At 41.3% G+C, this 23,322-nt stretch overlaps 1 long non-coding RNA gene across 1 annotated transcript in view; it reads right to left on the minus strand.

Moving 5' to 3' along the window:
* Window positions 1-22,260, minus strand: part of LOC144599186 (uncharacterized) — a 35,861-nt gene extending 13,601 nt beyond the window's left edge. The window contains exon 1 of the long non-coding RNA XR_013547975.1: window positions 22,182-22,260. This is a non-coding gene — a long non-coding RNA (uncharacterized LOC144599186). The remainder of the gene's footprint in view (window positions 1-22,181) is intronic.
* Window positions 22,261-23,322: the final 1,062 nt, after the last annotated feature.

Below are 23,322 nucleotides of genomic sequence, written 5' to 3' on the forward strand. Positions count from 1 at the left end.
CTGGCCGCCGATCCCCGTACACTTGCACTATTCTATACATTGGGGAAATTTACTATTTTCACCAAAGTCAATTAGCCTACAAACCTGCATGTTGCTGGAGTGTGGGAGGAAACTGGAGCACCTGGAGAAAACCTATGTGGTCACAGAGAGAGCGTACAAACACTGTACAGACAGCAACTGTAGTCAGGATCGAACCGGATCGCTGGTGACGTAAGGCACCAACTCTATCACTTCACCACTGTGCCACCTCGCTGCACCACTCTTCTGCTCCGGTCTTGGGATGTAAACAATAGTTTACTCAAGCAAAGCAATGGCAAATTATCCTCTGTGCACTCTTCACTGCAAAATCTTCAACCACTTTATAAAGCGATTTAGGATTTTCCTAAAATTAGAGATGCAATTGAATGTGAAGTGGAGTAATCTAATTTACTCCAGCAAATGATATGGAAATCAGATGGTTTTGTTTGACAACAAAAAAAAGAAATTTGCATTTGAGGAAAGCAAAGGTCTGCAGTTACGAAGCAAATCTGAATCTTATATTAAGGCAATATCATTGAAACCTTTTGATTATTGTGGTCAGTTTAAGGTGGTTAGCAACATAAGTAATTATGCCTCACAAATCACTGTATATTCTACTTAAAGTGTAAGGGGTTTTCTGCGCCGAGCTTTCGCCCGACCTACGGTCCCCGTGCCATGCTCTGGTCCCTCGACCAGGCCGCGCACACTGGTTCCCCGTGAGTGGTTCGACCCACTCACCCCCTACGGTTCTAGACACTGGACAGATGCAGGAGCGTTGATAGTGCAGAAAAATTCAACCAGACCAGATTTGAAGACCAGGGTTTAAAGGAAAAGGCTTTTATTGTGCACTTGGGACTATTGTACATGAATGCTTTTACACAGTTCTATCAGACATATACTGAATTACATGAATACTTTGACTCTGAATTATAAACGCACAGTTCTATAAGACATATACTGAATTACATGAATACTTTGACTCTGAATTATAAACGCACAGTTCTATGACATATACTGAATTACATGAATACTTTGACTCTGAATTATAAACGCACAGTTCTATAAGACATATACTCGACTGTAAGATGGGGAACGTACGACACATCGCAAAATTGGCCAACACATATTTACTTATACACCCACGTTAATTAAGCCACCCTCCCCTCTACACTAAAACTATGTCCAGGATGTGCAGGATCGGAGTACATGCTCACCATGGGGCCATTACTGGGATTACTGGCTGTTCGTGCTGCTTCTCCGCTGTTTTCCGTGAGGGTCATGCTTGTTCCGTGAGTTTCTTCCTTCCGTTCTTCTCCGTGAGTCTCCGAGCGTCTCCGTTCTTTTCTCGGTGAGTCTCCGTTCTCCGTGCCGTTCGTTGCGTCCTCTGACTTCTGCCGTGAGACTTCTTCTTCTGACTTCCGACTGCCGTCCCCTTCTTGCGTAAGTTCTTCTGCCTTCTCACTTGCGTGAGTTTCTCTGACTTTAAAACCCAAAAATCATGGCCAGTTATACTAATCCTGACCCGTCCTATCTCCCGCCAGATCTCGGGATCTCCTTGTTTCAAAGATGGGTTTCGAGTTTTCTCTTTGTTCTGCGTTATGTCCGGGAGTACCGGTGATGGCTAGATGGTCTGTTAATCTGTTTCTCGTTAAGAGGTGATGGGTTTAACTGGTTTCCCATCACCTGCCAGGTAGGTTTCTATAGGCTATTGTGCCCCCTTAACGAGATTAACTGTGTAGGTCGGCTTGGGGCATTGTGAGTATGCTGATGTCAGCGCCCCAGTGTCTGGACATCGACCTGGTTTCGCGGGTTTCTGCACGGCCAATATCCATCCATTGTTCTGGCCGTGGCTTTGCAGAAACCCTAGAGACTGGGCTGTGGGTTTTTTTTGCTTTTGTGGCTGGTCACGAGGTCCCGCGGCCATCTTGGGACCCACGGATTGTGACATCCCTTGGTAAACTGACCGCAGCCTTTCTCCGCTATCAGCCCCAGTCTCTCGTGTAAAATGTCCAAACTGCAGCTCCTTGGTTTGGTGTTGATTGCAGAATGAGGGAAAACTTGTCAAATCTTACAAAAGAGAGATGTACTATCTTGACAGAAAAAAATACACAGAGAACAGAGCAGATAGATCACAGAACAGTGCTGCACAGGACTCCCTTTAGTCTACAGTGTCTGTGATGAATATGATGCCAAAATAAACTAATCTCATCTGCTTGCACATGATCCACATTACTTCATTGCCTGCATATCCATGTGCCTATCTAAAAGCCTTTTAAACACCAATAATGTATCTGTCTCCACCATATAAAATATAGAAGATAGAACAGTACATAGAACAGAACATAAAACAGTTTCTTGGAGCGAAGGAAGATGAGGGGTGATCTTATAGAGGTTTTTCAGATCACGAGAGGAATAGATCGGGTAATGCACTGTCTTTTTTTCCAGCATAGGGGAAGCAAGAGCCGTAGGACGTGGATTTAGGGTGAGGGGCAGGGTGGGGGGGGGGGGGGGAATATTTCATAGGAACCTGAAGGGCAACTTTTTTATACAAGGGGCAGTAGAAATATGGAACAAGCTGCCCGAAGAAGTAGTTGAGGCAGTTACTATCGCAATATTTAAATAAGCATTTGGATGGTTACATCGTAGGATAGGTTTAGAAGGAAATGGGCCAAACACAGGCAGGTGGGATTAGTATAGATGGAGCATGCTGGTCGGCATGGGCAATTTGGGCCGAATGTCCTGTTTCCACGCTGCATGACTCTATGACTCCATGACGACATCTGATAGCACATTCATGGCATCCGTCACCCTTTGTGTAAACGCACATCTTCAAACTTTGCCACCTGACCTTAAAGCTCAGCTCTCTAATCTTTGACATTTCCAACCTGATTGAAAGGTTCTGTCTACCCTATCTATGCCTCACATAATTTTATGTACAGTATATCTATCATGATTCTGCTCAACCTCTGGCGTTCCAAAGGAAACAATTTTAGTTTTCCCAACTTCTCCCTGGAGTAACACGCCCTAATTCGGACATTATTCTGGTAAAGCTCTTCTGCACCATTTCCTAAGCCTCCGCACACTTTCCTGTAATGGGGCAATCAGAATGGCATGCAATACTTCAAATGTAGCTGAACAAGGTACAATAGATCTCCATTGTGACTTACTAACTCTTATACTCAATGACCTTACCAAAGGATGTGAGCAGAACATATACCTTTTTTACCACATTATCTACTTATGTTGCCACTTTCAAGGAGCTATGGACTTGGACCCCACTATTCCTCTGCACATCTATGCTGTTGAGGTTCATCATCTGTATGCCTTCCCCTTACATTTGACTTCCCAAAGTGCAGCAACAACTCAAATTTTCTTGCTATCTAGTATGTGAGTAAAGTACTTGTGATATTCTGTGTTGCAGATCTAATATAGCCTTAATTTAATCCCATGGTTGATCCCACTAAACATGCTTGTAGTTCCTTCAATTAGTTATGAACAGCCTCTGAAATTAAAGTCACTGGGATGAAATTCAAAAACAACCACAATATGCATTTTTAAAATTATAATGCAGCTAAATCTGGATGACATTAAAACAACTTTACTATGCATCTCAACATTTCCATGTCCATGGCAGAAGGTGGTTGGGTCGGCTTATTCATCTTTGCTTAATTGTTTCCCACTAACTGTCAGTCATTGCAATATTCAGCTCAATCACTTAACATTTGTAAAATCTGCTCTGTCAAACTGCAGTGGATTAATAATAGGATGCTGTACCAAGATTAGTGAGTCAAGAGTGTTTTATTGAAACGGATCAATTAACTTCCTACTTGCATCAGCACAACAGGAAGGTAAACATTAAATGTCATTTGAGACCCTTGGACTTCATTGGTGACCCTAAGACTATCTTTACTTGGACTTTACTGGACTTTTCTTGCACTAAACGTTATTCCCTTTATCTTGTATCTGTACACTGTGGAAGGCTTGATTGTAATTTCTCCTCTGACTGGATAGCACGCAACAAAAAAGCTTTTAACTCTACCTCGGTACACATGACAATAAACCAAACTAAACTACAAAAAATGATTGATTGGGCATTGAGAGAAAATCACCAGGTAAGCCAAAACGTGTCTTTAAATATGATTGATATTTGATGAATCACCGGAGTCATTTGTGCACAGTTATATTTGATCTTTTTACTATATTGTGGCTGTGAGTAAATCATTATTCAAATGCAAATGTGCTAATGCAGGATGAGTCACATCAATTGGCTCTGTCAATTCCGTATCAAGTGACGCAACTCCAGTGTGATCTGCTTTTGCGATCCAAGGAAAATACTAGATAAAAGAAAAGGTCAGGTGGAGAAAAGATGACACTGCTCAAGATCCCTAAAGACAGCTCTTCTGCTGAATATCAATGCTTTGCTCAGAGTCCCAGGGGAGCCCGGTATGAAATAAGAGTTTCCCAAAAAATGCAGCGACAGATGAGATTGGTCTTAACCCATTCCTTAAAAAATGTGAAATGACAGCAACAATGCTGCGTGAACAGTTAGGATTTCTGTGGTATTTTGTTCCAGCTGAGGAATTAGAAAATGAAATGGTGGGTGAACAGTTAGGATTTCTGTGATACTTAGTTCCAGCTGAAGAATTAGAAAATGAAATGGTGAGTTGAAGGCACATTTCCTTTTCTTACTAAAACAAATAGCAAAAGACATCCTGCACAGATAAAGTCATACAGCGACGAAACAGGCCCTTCGGCCCAACTTGCCCACACCGGCCAACATGTCCCAGCTACACTAGTACCACCATATCTCTGTAAACCTGTCCTTTTCGTGTACCTGTCCAACTGCTTAAATGTTGGGATAGTCCCAGCCTCAATTACCTCCTCCAGCAGCTTGTTCCATACACCCACCACCCTTTTTGTGAAAAATATTTTAATATCTTAGAGATCTTTTCTAAAGTTGGTATCGACGAGAAAACGGGTAATTATAGACCAGTTAGTCTGACATCAGTGGTGGGGAAAATGCTGGAGTCAATTATAAAAGACGAAATTGCTGAGCATTTGGATAGCAGTAACGGGATCGTTCCGAGTCAGCATGGATTTACGAAGGGGAAATCATGCTTGACAAATCTACTGGAATTTTTTGAGGATGTAACTAGGAAAATTGACAAGGGAGAGTCAGTGGATGTGGTGTACCTCGACTTTCAGAAAGCCTTCGACAAGGTCCCACATAGGAGATTAGTGGGCAAAATTAGGGCACATGGTATTGGGGGTAGGGTACTGACATGGATAGAAAATTGGTTAACAGACAGAAAGCAAAGAGTGGGGATAAATGGGTCCCTTTCGGAATGGCAGGCAGTGACCAGTGGGGTACCGCAAGGTTCGGTGCTGGGACCCCAGCTATTTACGATATACATTAATGACTTAGACGAAGGGATTAAAAGTACCATTAGCAAATTTGCAGATGATACTAAGTTGGGGGGTAGTGTGAATTGTGAGGAAGATGCAATAAGGCTGCAGGGTGACCTGGACAGGTTGTGTGAGTGGGCGGATACATGGCAGATGCAGTTTAATGTAGATAAGTGTGAGGTTATTCACTTTGGAAGTAAGAATAGAAAGGCAGATTATTATCTGAATGGTGTCAAGTTAGGAGGAGGGGGAGTTCAACGAGATCTGGGTGTCCTAGTGCATCAGTCAATGAAAGGAAGCATGCAGGTTCAGCAGGCAGTGAAGAAAGCCAATGGAATGTTGGCCTTCGTAACAAGAGGAGTTGAGTATAGGAGCAAAGAGGTCCTTCTACAGTTGTACCGGGCCCTGGTGAGACCGCACCTGGAGTACTGTGTGCAGTTTTGGTCTCCAAATTTGAGGAAGGATATTCTTGCTATGGAGGGCGTGCAGCGTAGGTTCACTAGATTAATTCCCGGAATGGCGGGACTGTCGTATGTTGAAAGGCTGGAGCGATTGGGCTTGTATACACTGGAATTTAGAAGGATGAGGGGGGATCTTATTGAAACATATAAGATAATTAGGGGATTGGACACATTAGAGGCAGATAACATGTTCCCAATGTTGGGGGAGTCCAGAACAAGGGGCCACAGTTTGAGAATAAGGGGTAGGCCATTTAGAACGGAGATGAGGAAGAACTTTTTCAGTCAGAGGGTGGTGAAGGTGTGGAATTCTCTGCCTCAGAAGGCAGTGGAGGCCAGTTCGTTGGATGCTTTCAAGAGAGAGCTGGATAGAGCTCTTAAGGATAGCGGAGTGAGGGGTATGGGGAGAAGGCAGGAACGGGGTACTGATTGATAGTGATCAGCCATGATCGCATTGAATGGCGGTGCTGGCTCGAAGGGCTGAATGGCCTACTCCTGCACCTATTGTCTATTGTCTATTGTCTATTGACTCTTTTTGGCTTTGCAGTATTTTCCTTGCAGAATACTATGTTTAGAAAAAAGGAATTATGTTCAGTTGGATATGCCACATGTTTTAGATGTGTAGTTTCACAAAGTTAAAATAAAACTATTACAATTTTTAACACAGGACAGTTCAGTATCTGTGAATGTTTTCTCTGTTCTCTGCATCAATTAGGGTTTCAATCAAACAAGAAACGAAAATGAAATGATACACAGAACCATGGAATTAATATCAGTACTGAAGGTAGACACAAAATGCTGGAGTAACTCAATGGGTCAGGCAGCATCTTCAGACTGAAGAGGGGTCTCGACCCGAAACATCACCCATTCCTTCTCTCCAGAGATGCTGCCTGACCCGCTGAGTTATTCCAGCATTTTGTGTCTTCCTTCAATTTGAACCATCATCTGCAGTTATTTTCCTACACATCAGTACCAAAGGTGATCTTTTTGTTTCACTTTGCTGCGTGCATCCCAAAGGAATAATCTTTACCTTTATTTCAGCAATATTAGCCAGAATCTGCTGAAGTGTAATGCCAAGGTAATGGTGCAATAGCAACAAATGCCATCACTGTTGTTGTTAATGTGTCAGGAAATGATGACACAGTGAATAATGCGAGGCCATAATGTGGTGGGTTGCTACCTCTACCTTACTAGAACCATCATTGGGTGCTGGCAGCTAGAATCTAATGAGTCCCATGATGGGGCGTTGGAGTATACTAAAGGGGGAAAACAGGAGGGAAGAAGTGGGGCATGAGATAGCTTTGATCCGAGATAAAAAAGGATCCAAAGAGATTCTGCATGTATATTAAGGGCAAAAGAGTAACCAGGGAAAGAATAAGATACCTTACGGGTTCCTTGGTGATCTGCAGGAGGTGTCATGGGCGAGATATTAAATTAATATTTCTCATCCATATTTACTGTGGCGAAAGTCATGGATGCTAGGGAACTTGGGAAAGTTAATAGTGATGTTTTGAGGATAGTCCACATTACAAAAGAGAAGTTGCTGGAGATCTTAACTTCCATGAAAAAAAATCTCTAGGACCTGATCATGTGTATCCTAGGACGTTGTGGGAAGTTAAGGATGAAATTGTGGGACCATTGCCAGAGATTTATGAACCATCGATAACCATGGGTGGTGTTGGAAGACTGGAGGGTGGCGAATAGTATACTCTCTTTTAGAAAGGATGCAACAAAAAGTTTAGGAACTGTAGACTGGTGAGTCTAACTTCAGTTGTGCAATCAATGTAGACCTGGAGTAATTGGTGTTGTCTTTTTGCACTACTATTGTTTGTCAAGGGTCAAGAGTCAAGGGTGTTTTATTGTCATATGTCCCAGAACAATGAAATTCTTACTTGCAACAGCACAACTGAATATGTAAACATAGTACATTGTTAACAATATCATAAATGTGACAAAAAGTTCAGTGTGTACATATACACATATTTAAACACACACACACACACACACACACACACACACACACACACACACACACACACACACACACACACACACACACGTGTGTGTTTAAATATGAAAGATCTTCAGAATATGCACGCCCAGGAATTTGAAGCTATTGACTCTTTCCACCATCGTCCCGTCGATATGGACTAGTTTGTGGTTCCTCATCTCTTCCCTTCCAAAGTCCACAATCAGTTCCTTGGTTTTACTGATATTGAGAGCCAGGTTGTTGTGCTGGCACCATTTGGTCAATCGGTTGATCTCACTTTCATATTCTGACTCATCACCATCTGTAATTCGTCCAACAATGACCGTCGGTGAACTTGAAGATAGAGTTCACACTGTGTCCGTCTACAAGATCGTGAGTATAAAGCGAGTAGAGCAGGGGGCTGAGCACATGGCCTTGAGGTGCTCCTGTACTGATGGTTATTGATGAAAAAATGTTTTTGCCAATTCGAACAGACTGTGGTCTGTTGATGAGGAAGTTGAGGATCCAGTTGCTGGGAGATGCGCAGAGACCCAGTTCCGTGAGCTTGGTAACCAGCTTGGAGGGGATGTTGGTATTGAGCACTGAGCTGTAATCTATAAACTATGTTTGTTTGTTTGTCTTTCTGTGTATGTATGTATATATGTGTATGTGTGTATATATATGTGGGTGTATATATATATACTCGACCCGAAACGTCACACATTCCTTCTCTCCAGAGATGCTGCCTGACCTGCTGAGTTACTCCAGCATTTTGTGATACCTTCTATATGCACACACACATATATAACTTTTTTTCATTTATTATATTGTTTACAGAGTAATATGTTTACTGATTCTGTTCTGCTGCTGCAAGTTAGAAATTCATTGTTCTGTTATGTGGCAATAAAACACTCTCGTCTTGACTTTATTGGAGGGGATTCTGAGACAGGATCTACATGCATTTGTGCCGGTGAGTATCTCCTTTGATCCAGGTTTTAGATTAGTGAAGATCAATCAGGAAGAACAGGTTGTCTTCCTCATGCTGATCAACACCAGATGACGTCCAACAAACGTTGGGCTGGTATATTAATGATAAATGGGAATTCTGATTTTGCTTTTTCCTGGTGAGCCCATTTATCAAAGTTACAGCGCTCTCGGGGATTTTGGAATGAAGCCTGGGTCTCAGGAGTAGGGAATGCTTCCAATCTTTTTTTTTACATCCCCTTGCTCCCCCCACCCCCAAACAGCAGTCTGTGTACACCAGATGTCAAGGCTGGGTGAACAACTCGAGTGAGGCAGAATCCTGCATCCAGTGAGGTCCCAGGCTCAGCTGGAAGATGAAGTTTGCATGTCAAGTGATAAAGCTGACAATCACATCAAGGTGGAATATAGTACAATAAGGTGAGAGCTGTGGTCTGGAATTTTATTTTTAACCTCCATCGTAGGCTTTGTATGTCACACACTGTTGCCCAAGAACAAAAGTAAGTGACCCAATGTCAGGAATCTGCCATGGGCATGTTGTAACTAGTTGCTAGGTTACAACAGCTCGATGCTAGGTGAGGAGCTGATTTTCATTTGCTTGTCCTTTTGCGGATTATTCAATCAAGACGGATGTTGTAAATCAGATCGCCCAATAGTCTCCACTTCACAATTCATCTTGCAGTCTGCTTCCACTCTTTATGGAGTGCTCTAACCGATACACACTTATTATGAATTTCTATAAATCATATCAGAACATATTTTTAATTCTGACACCTTAGTTATTCTATATATCTTAATCAACCCCTTCAATGGGGGTACTTTGCCAGTTCTTTCCCTTATTTCTCTTTTTTTGTAGTTCACTTCGTAATGCTGACTCCATCGTTCGTCATTAGTCATGGACTTCGACGTTGCTCACCTTTCTCAGTACGTCTATCCTACCCTTCTCCAATCCTGTTTGCTGCTGCAGGCCTTGAATCATAATAAAACATAGATGTTGTACAACTCCGGTGCTTGTCTAGGTGAACAGGCTTCACAAAAGCGATGCAGATCCTGTAGATTTCTTTGAAGGGCAGGCATTTTCAAATTGGGCAGCGATTTCTGTTGCAAAAAGGTATCACGGTCAAACTACATGATAAATTTGATTCTTGAAGATAGTTATACTTATATATATATTACACCAGAGAGAACGTTTTTCTTTCTCTTTAGGGCAGCACGGTGGCGCTGTGGTAGAATTCGTGCCTTACTGTGCCAGAGACCTGGGTCGAAACTGACTACGGGTGGGGTCTGTATGGAGTTTGTACGTTCTCCCCATGTACTTTCTCCCTGTGATCATGTGGGTTTTCTTTGGTTGCTCAGGGTTCCTTCCACATTCCAAATTCGTGCAGGTTTGTAGGTTAATTGGCTTCTGCAAATCATCCCTAGTATATAGGATGGAACTAGTGATCGGTGGTCAGCATGGACTAAGTGGGCCAAAGAACATGTTTCCATGCTGCATCTCTAAACTAAACTGAACTAAACTAAACTTTAATGAAAGTGTAGAGTAAATACAATTTTCGTAAATATTTTCAGTGCACTTCTGATGCGGTAAAATCAGTGCAGTGAGAAACTAACAGAGCCTTCTCTGGCCAAGCTTGCCTGATAAGTGTTGGAATTGACTGAATCTTGTCCTCATTGCATAAAAAGCACCAAAGGAATGATACGATATGATACGATAGAATTTTAGTTATCACAGGAGGGAAGTTGATCTGCCAACAGTCATAATGCACAAGATACATGAAACATTAAATTAAAGTGATGAGTGGAAAGGATTGGGGATGTGCAAAGATTGAGGGGGGAGAGGGCAGTCAATCTACCCCACGACAGAAGGGGGTGGCTCACAGTTTGATAGCCACAGGTAAGAAGGATCTCCTGTGGCGTTCTGTGTTGCATCTTGGTGGAACCAATCTGTTGTTGAAAGTACTCAGGTTGACCAGTGTGTCATGGAGGGGGTGAGCTATATTGTCCAAGATGCTCCGCCGTTTGAAGAGCATCTTCCCCTCCAAGACCACCTCCCATGAATCCAACTCTGGCCCCAGGACGGAGCCAGCCTTCCTGATGAGCTTGTTAATCCTGTTGGCATTTGCGGTCTTCGGCCTGCTGAGTTGCCTGGGTCTTTTGCCTCAATGCCTCTTTTTTTTGCATTAACCCCAAATTCCTGCATTCCTTTAATATAAAAACAAAATATCAGTCTTTGTTTTGAAGATATTCAGTGACCGCATCTCCATGACACTCCCGGGTAGAGAATGATAAAGTATTACTATTCTCTGATGGAAGCAATGTCTTCACATTTCAGTCCTGAATTACTTATTTCCCAGTTTGATCCCTTTTGTTCCATATAACCCAACCAAGGAAAACCAGTGTACAACTACACTGTCAGCCCCTGAAGAATATTGTATGTTTCAATGAGATTACTGCTCATTCTTTCAATTTCGAGAGAGTTAAGGCCCAATGAGTTTAACCCTTTTCACAATTCCAAACCAACCATGCCAGGAATTCATCTGATGAATCTCAGCAGTCCCTCAATCATAGAGTCATAGAGTCATAGAGCCATAGAGTAATACAGTGTGGAAACGCTGTAGGTCCCTTACAGTCAGAGACAGATGAATTTATGATGGGAAACAAGGAAATGGCAGAACAGTTAAACAAGTACTTTGGTTCTGTCTTCACGAAGGAAGACACAAACAATCTCCCAGAAATACTAGGGGACTGAGGATCTAGCGGGAGGGAGGAACTGAAGGGAATGCACATTAGTCAGAAAATGGTGTGAGGTAAACTGTTGGGACTGAAGGCAGATAAATCCCCAGGGCCAAATGGTCTGCATCCCAGAGTACTCAAGGAGGTGGCCCTAGAAATCGTGGATGCATTGGTGAGCATTTTCTAATGTTCTCTCGAATCTGGATCAGTTCCTGTGGACCGGAAGGTGGCCAATGTAACTCCACTTTTTAAGAAAGGAGGGAGAGAGAAAATGGGGAATTATAGACCAGTTATCCTTACATCAGTTGTGGGGAAGATGCTGGAGTCGATTATTAAAGATGTTATAGCAGCGCATTTGGAAAGCATGATGGGATCAGTCAAAGTCAGCATGGATTTATGAAGGGGAAATCATGCTTGATTAATCTTTTGGAATTATTTGAGGATGTAAGTAGTAGAATGGATAAGGGAGAGCCAGTGGATGTTATGTATCTGGACTTCTAAAAAGCCTTTGACAATGTCCCACACAAGAGATTAGTGTGCAGATTTCGAGCACATGGTATTGGGGGTGGGGTATTGACATGGATAGGGAACTGGTTGGCAAAGAGTAGGAATTAACGGGTACTTTTCTGAAAGGCAGGCAGTGACTAGTGGGGTGCCACAAGGCTCGGTGCTGGGACAATATTTATTAACAATTTAGATGAGGGAATTAAATGTAACATCTCTAAGTTTGTGGATGACACAAAGTGTGAGCTGCGAAGAGGATTCTATGAGGCTGCAGGGTGACTTGGATAGGTTGGGTGACTGGGCAGAAGCATGCCAGATGCAATATAATGTGGATAAATGTGAGGTTATCCACTTTGGTGGCATGAACAGGAAGGCAGATTATTATCTGAATAGTGTCAGAATAGGAGAAGGGGAGGAGCAAAGAGACCAGGGTGTGCTTGTACATCAGTCACTGAAAGTAAGAATGCAGGTACAGCAGGCAGTGAAGAAAGCCAATGGCATGTTGGCCTTCATTGCAAGAGGATTTGAGTTTAGGAGCAAGAAGGTCCTACTCCAGTTGTACATGACCCTGGTGAAACTGCACCTGGAGTATTGTGTGCAATTTTGGTCTCCTAATTTGAGGAAGGACATTATTGTTATTGAGGGAGTGCAGCGTAAATTCACCAGGTTAATTCCTGGGATGGCGGGACTGACATATGATGAATGGGACGAACGGGTTTGTACTCGCTGAAATTTAGGAAGATAAGAGGGGATCTTATTGATTGATTAGAAGGACTAGATGTTACAATCCCTAAGGTTTGCACTACAATTGACTGGTGTTGTTCTTGGGGGTGACCACTAGGTGATGTTGCTACCATTCCGACACATCTTCAGTTATAGATATATATAACATTCCTAGAGGATTGGACAGGGTAGATGCAGGAAAAATGTTCCTGATGTTGGGCGAGTCCAGAACCAGGGGTCACAGTTTAAGAATAATGGGTCAGCCATGAAGGACTGAGATAAGGAAAAACTTTCACCCAGAGAGTTGTGAATCTGTGGAATTCTCTGCCACAGAAGGCAGAGATTTAGCTCTTAGGGCTAAGGGTATCAAAGGATATGGGGAAAAAGTCAGAACGGTGTACTGATTTTGGATGATCAGCCATGATCATATTGAATGGAACGGCTGAATGGCCTACTCCTGCATCCATATTCTATGTTTCTATGTTTCTATGAAACAGGCTCTTCAGCCCAACTTATCCACACTAACCAACATGTCCCAGTTACTCTAGACCCACCTGCCCACGTTTGGTCCATATCCCACCAAACCTGTCCTATCCATGTACCTGTCTAACTTTTTTTTAAATGTTGAGATAGTCCCTGCCTCAACTACCTCCTCTAGCAGCTTGTTTCATACACCCACCACCCTTTGTGTGAAAAAGTTACCCCTCAGATTCCTATTAAATCTTTTCCCCTTCACCTTAAACCTGTGTCCTCTGGTCAAGACTACACTGGGCAAGAGACTCTGTGCATCTACCCAATCTATTCCTCTCATGATTTTATACACCTCAGTAAGATTACCCCTCATCCTCCTGCACTCCAAGGAATAGAGTCCCAGCCCACTCAACCTCTCTCTATAGCTCAGACCCTCTAGCCCTGGCAACATCTTTGTAAATCTTCTCTGTACCCTTTCCAGCTTGACAACAAGCCTATAACATGGTGATCAGAACTGAACACAGTACTCTAAACGTGGCCTCACCAACGTCTCATAGAACTGCAATATGATCTCCAAATCACAAATATCCTTCCATAGATCAGATCAGTACACAATGTTTCATGTATTGTCTCACAAGGGCTCTACAGAGCCTCAGCAAAATGTATGTACTCTGTGCATTTTAATTTTCAGTGGTTTGAATGTTGTCTCTGCGCACAAAACACACTTAATCTCTCACCAGTTACAAAACACTCTACAGTATATTTCTAGACATGGCTGCTGGAGTAACTCAACTGGTCTAGCAGCATCTCTGGAGAGCTTGGATGGGTGACGTTATGGATCAAGACTTTTCTTCAGACTGATTATGGTGGTGGAGTGGGAAGTGGGGGTGAAGAAAAGTATAGGAGAGGTGGGTGCAGAACAAAGCCAAGCAAACAAAGAATGCAGGTGAGGAGGGGTTCCAATTGGCAGAGTGTTTGACAAAGGCCAGGAACTAAATCAATTAAAATGTCATATTGATATGACGTAACTGCAATCCAGTCCAAGTACTGAGGGTGACACCTTCTTGGTTTCTACAATACGTTTTTTTATGACTGGATATTGCTTTTATTAGGTGAGTCTCCAACATTTGCATCTTTTGTTTAGTGAGCACTTTAGTTCAATTGTCAGATCTATATGTTTGAACCTCATTTCTCCCAAGGGAAATTTTGGCAAAGTAAAAAAAAAACTTTGGTAACTGCTTGTCTGGTTTGTCCTTTTTTAATCAAATAAGCTTAAGGTCAGTTTTCTCCTATTAAACCATTACAGTTCTGTGGTTCATTCAATCCTACTCTCACAAGGCAAACAAAAAAACCCAACTGGTTTCATAAGAAAGAATTTGATAAAATTTCTCAGTTTGACAAGCAGTAAATTTTAAATAAATATCTTTAGGGTGATATAGGGGCATGAAACACCCTTGGCACAAAAAATAAAGGAGAATCCTCAAAGATTTGATAAGTACAGGTATATCACAAGCAAAATTATAGTAAGGGAGGCAATAGGTCTCCTTAAGGATCACAGTGGTCATTTACTGTGTGTGTCTTCAGAATAGTTTACTTTAGTTTAGAGAATACAGCACAGAAATGGGCCCTTCAGCCCACCGAGTCCGCGCCGAGCAGTGATTCCTGCACATTAACACAATCCCATACAAACACCGGGGACAATTAAAAATGAAACCAAGCCAATTAACCTACAAACTCGTAAGTCTTTGGAGTGTGAGAAACCCGGAGAAAACCTACGCAGGGCACGGAGAGAATGTAAAACTCCAGAGATAACTTTACTGCTGCACCACCATGCTGCCCCCCTGGAGCTACAGGAGATGGGCGAGGAATTAAATGGATACTTTTCCTTTGTGTTCACTGAAGGGAAGGTCATAGAACTATTCAGATCAGAGAAGAAAATAATAGTGTCCTGAAGCATGACCCCATTGCAAAATATGTTATCTTGAAGTGAATAAAGATGAATGAATCCCCAGAGCTTAAATGAGTTTATCCTCCGATGTTGTAGGAAGTAAGGGGAGAAATTGCAGTGGCTCTGTCAGGGATTTTTGTATCTTCATTAGACATGGCAAGATAGTGGAAGACTGGATGATGGCTAATGGTGTGTTAATTTAAGAAGAAAAGTAAGAATAAGTCAGGGAACTACAGACTGGTGAACATAACACCAGAGGTGTGAAAATGACTGAAGGGAATCTAAGAGACAGAATCTATCTGCATTTGGAAAGGCAACAACTATTTCAGGATAGACAGCATGGTAGAGGAGGTTAAAGTTACAATGTTTAAAGGAGATTTGGAAAGGTGCATGGATAGGAAAGGTTGAGAGGGATGTGGGACAAACGCAAACAAATGGGACTAGCTCAGGTATGCACCTTGGTTAGCATGGTCAAGTTGTGCCAAAGGGCCTGTTTCTGTGCTGTAATATTCTATAATTCTATTACTCAATTACCATTTATATTTATTGTAAGTACATAGGTCTTATGCACATCCTTCATATCTCGAAGGTATTTATTCACAAAATGCTGGAGTAACTCAGCAGGTCAGGCAGCATCTCAGGAGAGAAGGAATGGGCGACGTTTCGGGTCGAGACCCTTCTTCAGACTGATGTCAGGGGGGCGGGACAAAGGAAGGATATAGGTGGAGACAGGAAGATAGAGGGAGATCTGGGAAGGGGGAGGGGAAGAGAGGGACAGAGGAACTATCTAAAGTGTGTATTTAATGGAGAAGTCAATGTTCATACCACTGGGCTGCAAGCTGCCCAGGCGAAATATGAGGTGCTGTTCCTCCAATTTCTATCTCCTTCATATCTCTATCGTTATCTTATAAATCGACTAAATTTCAAACAATTATGCTACTTTCAATTAGACAGTGTCAAATCCCAGTGGGTAAATGTGTCAATGGTACTTGGGTAAAGTCTTGAAGCTTTAGAATACAAGAGAGAGACTTGCAAAAGCTTCTCTGTGTGTTACAACTATCCTTGGTGAACAAAAACAAACATATTTACTGTAAATTTACAGCGACCAAAGGAATTTGAAAGCCAGGAGGCATCATTTATTACCGTCTCTTGAAAGTAAAGTAAGTTATTCGGTAAAACCAAACCCTGATCCAGAATCACTTGTGTTCAAGACGACAGTTTAACATGCAGGCCATGTCCTCTGTCCACCCTTTTTGTGCGTAATCATTCTCATTGTATTACAAAGTAATTCACTTTTTCCCCTTCTGCATTTACCGAAACTGCTGTCAATAGCAGACAATTAACCCAGGGGGACAAGGGACAAGGGAAGACATAAATCAAGCAAAAACGCTGTCTTTTGCAGCTGACAAATTATCGATTGATGTTGCGACATTGTCCGCAAACTAATTAATAAGTACTCTTTACATCAATTTTCTTGGAAACCTTTTGAAATAACATCTTGTGTCTTATTTTTCTTGTATCTTATTTCTCCTTCCTTAATGGAATGGAATACTTTATTGTCACATGTGACAAGGCACAGTGAAATTCTTTGCTTGCACACCCAATGTATACAATTAGCAGCCACCTACAACGCTGACAAAGTTACAAAGCACGCTGGCTCCACCTTTTGCCCCCCCCCCCCCATCACCCACCACAGCGGTTCCCCACGCCAGATCTCCATTGTTCTTTGTTTTCCCCCCACCCCAATTGTGCATTGTTCTTCCCCTCCCCCCACACGGTGGTCCTCCACACTCTCATCGACAGTTGACCGCGGGTCGATCCGCGAGGTATCGGCGCCGCCGAGGCCCCATCGTCGCGAGGCTTCACCTGCTGAAACCTGCTGAGTTGGAACTTATACAAAAGCAAATAAAAGCAAGTGTTTAAAAATGACTTGGTTTCAAAAGATATAATTCAGAAAAATGTTCAAACTGTTGGACTAAGAGAAGAGATTTACATAATCAAAGTCATTTGCTATAATGTGTTTCCACTGCAGGCAATGTATGATCAATGTGATTCTGCAAGCCTGCATCCTACAGCATCTTATCCCACCTATCATTACCTTTCCATAGATTTATTTTTAGATACATATAGCTGCAATATTAATAATATCATGTTTCTTATAGAATAATTTACAAAGCATATTTGAAGCAACACAAAACAGCATGAATCTTAAAACACCATTATATTTTATTGACTGATAAATCTCAATTGCCACTGCTCCTTTGCAGAAACTTAGTTCCCTCTTTTGTCCCACATATGTCCTGCTCCCCAACTGCACATCAATAACTGTACAAAGACTAAGTCCTTCCAAAACTGGATTCTACAGTCATTTGAGAGAAGCTCCACTACTTCACCTCTGTACTTTTTAACTGAGTGAGGGAAGGATGCAGAAACTTTCCAGCCCTCAAACTAACTCTAACATATTAATTTGGTACTGCAGAAGTTTTAGGCCCTCTGAAAAATGGTTTCTTATTTTTCATATGCTCCAAGTGTATTATTCTCTAGACCTGCCAGCTTGCTGTACTCCAAATAGTAACACGTAATCAGTTCAGTTTATTTTAGAGATTCAAAGCAGAAGCAGGCCCTTCGGCCCACCGAGTCCCAGCCGAACAGCGATCCGCGCATACCATCACTATCCTACACACTAGGGACAATTTACAATTTTTACTGAAACCAATTAACCTACAAACCTGTACGTCTGGAATGTGGGACGAATGCGGGGGGCTCCCGGAGAAAACCCATGCAGCCATGGGGAGAATGTACAAACTCTGTACAGAGTCAGGGTTGAACCCAGGTCTCTGACGCTCTAAGGCAGCACACTGTGACACTGTGCCATCCTAAATGGCCAACAGTAAGCCATTTTTTTGTGGGAGTCTGAATTCACCATATTTCCTTTCTCCAACTGCCTTTGAATGTTATCTCCAGTCAAATATACTTTGACAATTGCAGTAGATTCAATCAAGGTCAACCAAATTTTTGATTGGTGTTTATATTTTCTTTTGCTCATTTCCGCTGCATTAATTTAATCGTCATCACCATACTTGACGATGAAGATAAAGGATCTTTGAAAATGTTATTTTGCTGGTTTATTTAACTGGAGATCAGATCCACACCCTTATCTTATGAGAGGTCCGGTTAGCCATTTAGTAGTCTGATGATAATGGGAAAGAAGCTATTCCTGAATTTGGTGTTGTGTGTAGGAAGGAACTGCGGATGCTGGTTTACACCGAAGATAGACACAAAATGCTGGAGTAGTTCAGCGGGCCAGGCAGCAGCTCAGTCTGAAGAAGAGTCTCGACCCAATGGTTCAGTCTGAAGAAGAGTCTCAACTCGAAACGTCACCCATTCCTTCTATCCAGAGAAGCTGCCTATCCCTGTTAAGTTACTCCAGGATTTTGTGTCTATCCTGAATCTGGTGTTACTGTCTTTCAAGCTTTTGTATCTTCTGCCTGACAGGAGAGGGAAGAACAGGGAACAACTGGGTTTTAAGTAGTCCTTGATTATCTTAGCTGCTTTCTTGTGGCAGCATGAAGTGCAAATTGAGTCGATGGAGGGGAGGCACTGATTTGTGTGATGGGGTGGGCTACAGGGGCAGAAAGTGGTGGTCTAGGGGAGAACTGTTGATAAAAGGCATTAATTACACAAGATGTGATGTAATGAAGTCCCCCTTTGCCCAATTGTCCAATTGTTTGCCTGTCAGGAAGGACTATCTCAGCCCTTCAGTGTATTTTGGGGAGCCAGAACAGCAAGGTCTGATCTTGCAACACTTGGGTACAAAAGAATATGGAATGGCTTCACTTATTCCACTAAGTACATGCAGGTGGTACAATATTCTGTAATTGGAGCAATAGGCAACATTATTTCCTGCTACTGCAGACTTCTGAGATTTGCGAGTTTAGCATTTGGAAAAACAATCTCTGAAGTTATGCAGAAAGTAGGATGTTAACAACCCACTTTGATCTTATTTAGGTGCAAAGAATACAATAAAATATAATTACTGTCCCCCTGTGATCTGCAAAAGCCTAGGAACACTTTATTGAACTATGAAGGGCCAATTTTATAAAATGAATAAAACGTTAATTTATTGAAACCATCTGTCCCATTGATACTTGGCAGCACAGGACAACACACTTTCATCAGGACTGCAGTAATAGACTCATAAATCTTCAGTAATTCCAAATATTCTCACCTAAAGAGCAAAGTATTTTTCACAATTTCATTAAGTTTTACTGCTTGATGTTCAGAACCTGCTGCCTTGACATCTGGGTGGATAAAAATTACCTTGCAGTACTCAGAAATAATGTTGCTAAAAGATAAAGTATTTACCTCTTAGTACATGAAGTTTGTCAAAAGTCACTATCTTTTATTATCACCATTTAAAGTTTTTTACTGCAACTAATTCTTTATCACAAACTCATAACTGCGGATTTTCTAACTTTCCTTGGAATTTAAAAAAAAAATACAAATGTTATTTTAAAATTTTATATTTCCTCGAGATAAGCATATGCTGTTCTTTTTAACAATAAAGTTAACATTAAAGTATCAAAGCTACCTCTTTACCTTTTTCAACCTTCAGACAGGGGTAGCACAGTGGTGCAAAAGGGTTGTAAAGTGGCGCAGCAGTAGAACCGCTGCCTCACAGCACCAGACACCCAGGTTTTATCTTGACCTCAGGTGCTGTCTGTGTGGAGTTTGCATGATCTCGCTGTGACCACGTGGGTTTCCTCCAGTAGCTCTGGTTTTCTCCCACATCCCAAAGATGTGCGGGTTTGTAGGTTAATTGGCCTGTCAAAATTGCCCCTATTGTGTAAACTTTACTTTAGACTTTAGACTTTAGAGATACAGTGCTGAAACAGGCCATTTGGCCCACTGAGTCCGTGCCGACCAGCGATCACCCCGTATACGAGCACTATCCTACAATCTAGGGATAATTTACAATTTTACTGAAGCCAATTAACCTACAAACCTCTACGTCTTTGGAGTGTGGGACGAAACCAAAGCACCCAGAGAAAACCTAAGTGGTCTCAGGGAGAACAGACAGCATCCCTAGTCATGGTCAAACCCGGGTTTCTGGCACCGTAAAGCAATGACTCCACCGCTGAGCCACTGTGTCACAAAAAGAGGGATTGGAAGGGAGTGGATGTGAAAGTAAGAAAACATAGACTGCTCAATTATAACTAGAGTTTGTGTATTATAAAAATACCACATTCTGCCTCCCTTCAGTGCCGCTCCATCTTTTAGTGACTAGAATTTAATGTTTATCTGTTATCTTGTATTGTGCCTGATTTGATAAAGTCGTGTATTAGTCAGTATGGAGATTACGGATAGTTCATAGGAAATCTGAAGGCATTTTTTCACCCATATTCTGATTAAAAGCAGACAAATGAAGGCAGGGCAATGATACGATTCTAACTATTAACAAGCAAGGTTTTAAATTACAACGTTCTACACAGGGTCATTTCTTCATACCATAGTGTTGCCAGAGGCCTTTATGTGCTCTCGAAACCATTGATTAGAATGTCAAAGTATAAAGTCTGTGGCTATACATATGCAATGTGCCGTTTACTAAGTGATTTTTAATCCTCTCCTTTCTGAAGAAGTAATACTTAAATTTTAAGCCTCTAATTGCACAGATAAAATTATTGATCATTTATTTAATAGGCCATGTCCGCCTTTCAACAGATTTAAACTTTATTTCTACTTTTATTGATTTATATTAAAGTGTTTGAAGATTGATGGAAAGGGCATTTCACGTGTGGATTTGCTTTGCATCTGCATCATTTAGTGAGATCTGTAATGAATACGTGAATGTGATATGGATTTGGGAATATAGCCTATTGAATTACATTTAGATTTTTTTTTGCTGTTGGTAATTTGGTGCTTGATAGATGCGTTGTTATAGCAGATATTCCAGATGTTAAAGTAAGAAGATATATTTGAATTTATGTCCGATAGAATGTGTGCTAGATGATTAAATCATAGGACTGCTTAATTTAGACACAAATAAGGCCATGCAATCAATGCTTGTAGCCGGGCAAATTCAATTAATATGCAGTGAGAGGAAACTGCATTTCAATAAATTGATTCTCTTTCCAGCAAAAAAAAAGAATGACACTATTTTTAAAATGAGCAATTAAAGCAAAATAGTGCATGCATTGGAAATCTAAGAAAAACAGAAAATATCCAAAAAATGCTCAGCAGACCGGGAAATATTTGTGCAGAGAGAGAAAGAGTTAACATTTCAAGTCAGTGATGTTAGATCCAATGTGTAGGAAGGAACTGCAGATACTGGTTTAAATCGAAGATAGACACAAAATGCTGGAGTAATTCAGCGGGACAGACAGCATCCCTGGAGAGAAGGAATGGGTCACGTTTCGGGTCGAGACGTCACCCGAAACGTCACCCATTTCTTCTCTCCAGAGATGCTGCCTGTCCCGCTGAATTACTCCAGCATTTTGTGTCCATGTTAGATCCAATACTGCCTTATTGATCAGTATTTTCAGCATTTTCTATTTCTGTTATAAAATGGGAAAATGGTTGTATATTCAATAAACAATAATTTGACATTAAACAGTAAACTATTCAAAGCATTCACAATATGTTACTCTATTACTGTATGTATCTAACTCAGTGGATCAGGTAGGACTGATGTATTCTTTCAGTCCACGTTTCATATACTGCAACCCAAAACAATGACTGTCCATTTCTCTCCACAGATACTGCCTGACAGCTGAATTACCCCAGCAGCTCCTTTTTCGTTCACAACAGTAATTTTTTTCCCACCTTTGTTTTTCTTGAACCGAACAAAACCACTGCCATTTAGCAGCTTCTTTTTTTTGTCTTCTGTGGATGATGCTAATTTTCTGGCCACGGCCTTAGGTTAAGAACAACAAAAAGGAATTAATTTATATGTTGCAGTGGATGACCTTACCTGCATTAACTGTTTTCTATTCACTCCCAGTGTAGTATATCGCAGTGTGTTCATTCGGAGAAGAGGTATCTTCAAATGACTGGTTGACAGCTAATATGACATGGTTAAAACAAAACCAAAAAAACACAGGCACGTTAGCTTAATACTTATAAGGGGAATTTTTTACTCAATGATAAATTAGACACACATCTAACATTAAGAATGTGAGCTAATCAGGTAAGGGTCATGCTTAAAATATCTTACTGAATGCATGGATAAAATAGCAGAAAGGGTATCAAAGGGTAATTCCTCCGATTTTGTCATCTGAGACAAGCATCGACAAGGGGAATCCACAATGTAATACCATCATATGAGTCGTGGGGGAACAGGACAAGAAAGTCAGAAGGATTTTTAAAATTCAAATCTTTTAAGATGTTTTCTGAAAAGCAATAACAAATTAAAATTTTAAAAAAAATAAAGATAACAATAAATATCTAATGTGAGCTTGGACTAAATTTCTCAATACACTTTCTTGTGTATTTGCTGAGGAATTGCCAGAAATGTTGTTGCGCACGATTTGAATGCAATTGCCAAAGATTAGCCAGCAGCTGCTCACAAACTCAGTGCTTCTGGATTTACGTCGAGGTCCAAAAGTTTCAGTTGGTTCCTCAAAGAAATGTTGGCAGATCTGTGGTGAGTTGCCAACATATCCATGCATAAGCAAGCAATGATGTTCGGGCTTTCCCAAACAAAGACTTTGCTGAGAGTAGAACATGTGAGGTCAGGATACCAAGGAAGAACGGACAGTGAACTGACTACAAAAAAAAGGATGCCGAAAACTGAGGTTAAAGAAATATAAACAGATTTTGGTAGTTTATTAATTTATTTTTGTATTTTGTTAAAATACAAAAATGAATTAATAAACTACCAAAATGTGGATAAGAGGACAGTATATTCCATGGAAAATTAGTGTTAATGCTAAATAAAGGAACATAGAAGTACAGGCAAAAGATACACGTATCATTAATGAGAGGAACATGAACTAATAAAACAATAAGTATAATAAATAATATAATTTTATTATACATTATCATGGTTTATTATGGTTTGCAAAATGATAGTTTACATGTTCTCCCCGTGAATGCCTGGGATCTCCTCCCGG

Source organism: Rhinoraja longicauda, chromosome 1, assembly GCF_053455715.1.
Source record: "Rhinoraja longicauda isolate Sanriku21f chromosome 1, sRhiLon1.1, whole genome shotgun sequence".
Classification (NCBI taxonomy): Eukaryota; Metazoa; Chordata; class Chondrichthyes; order Rajiformes; family Arhynchobatidae; genus Rhinoraja; species Rhinoraja longicauda.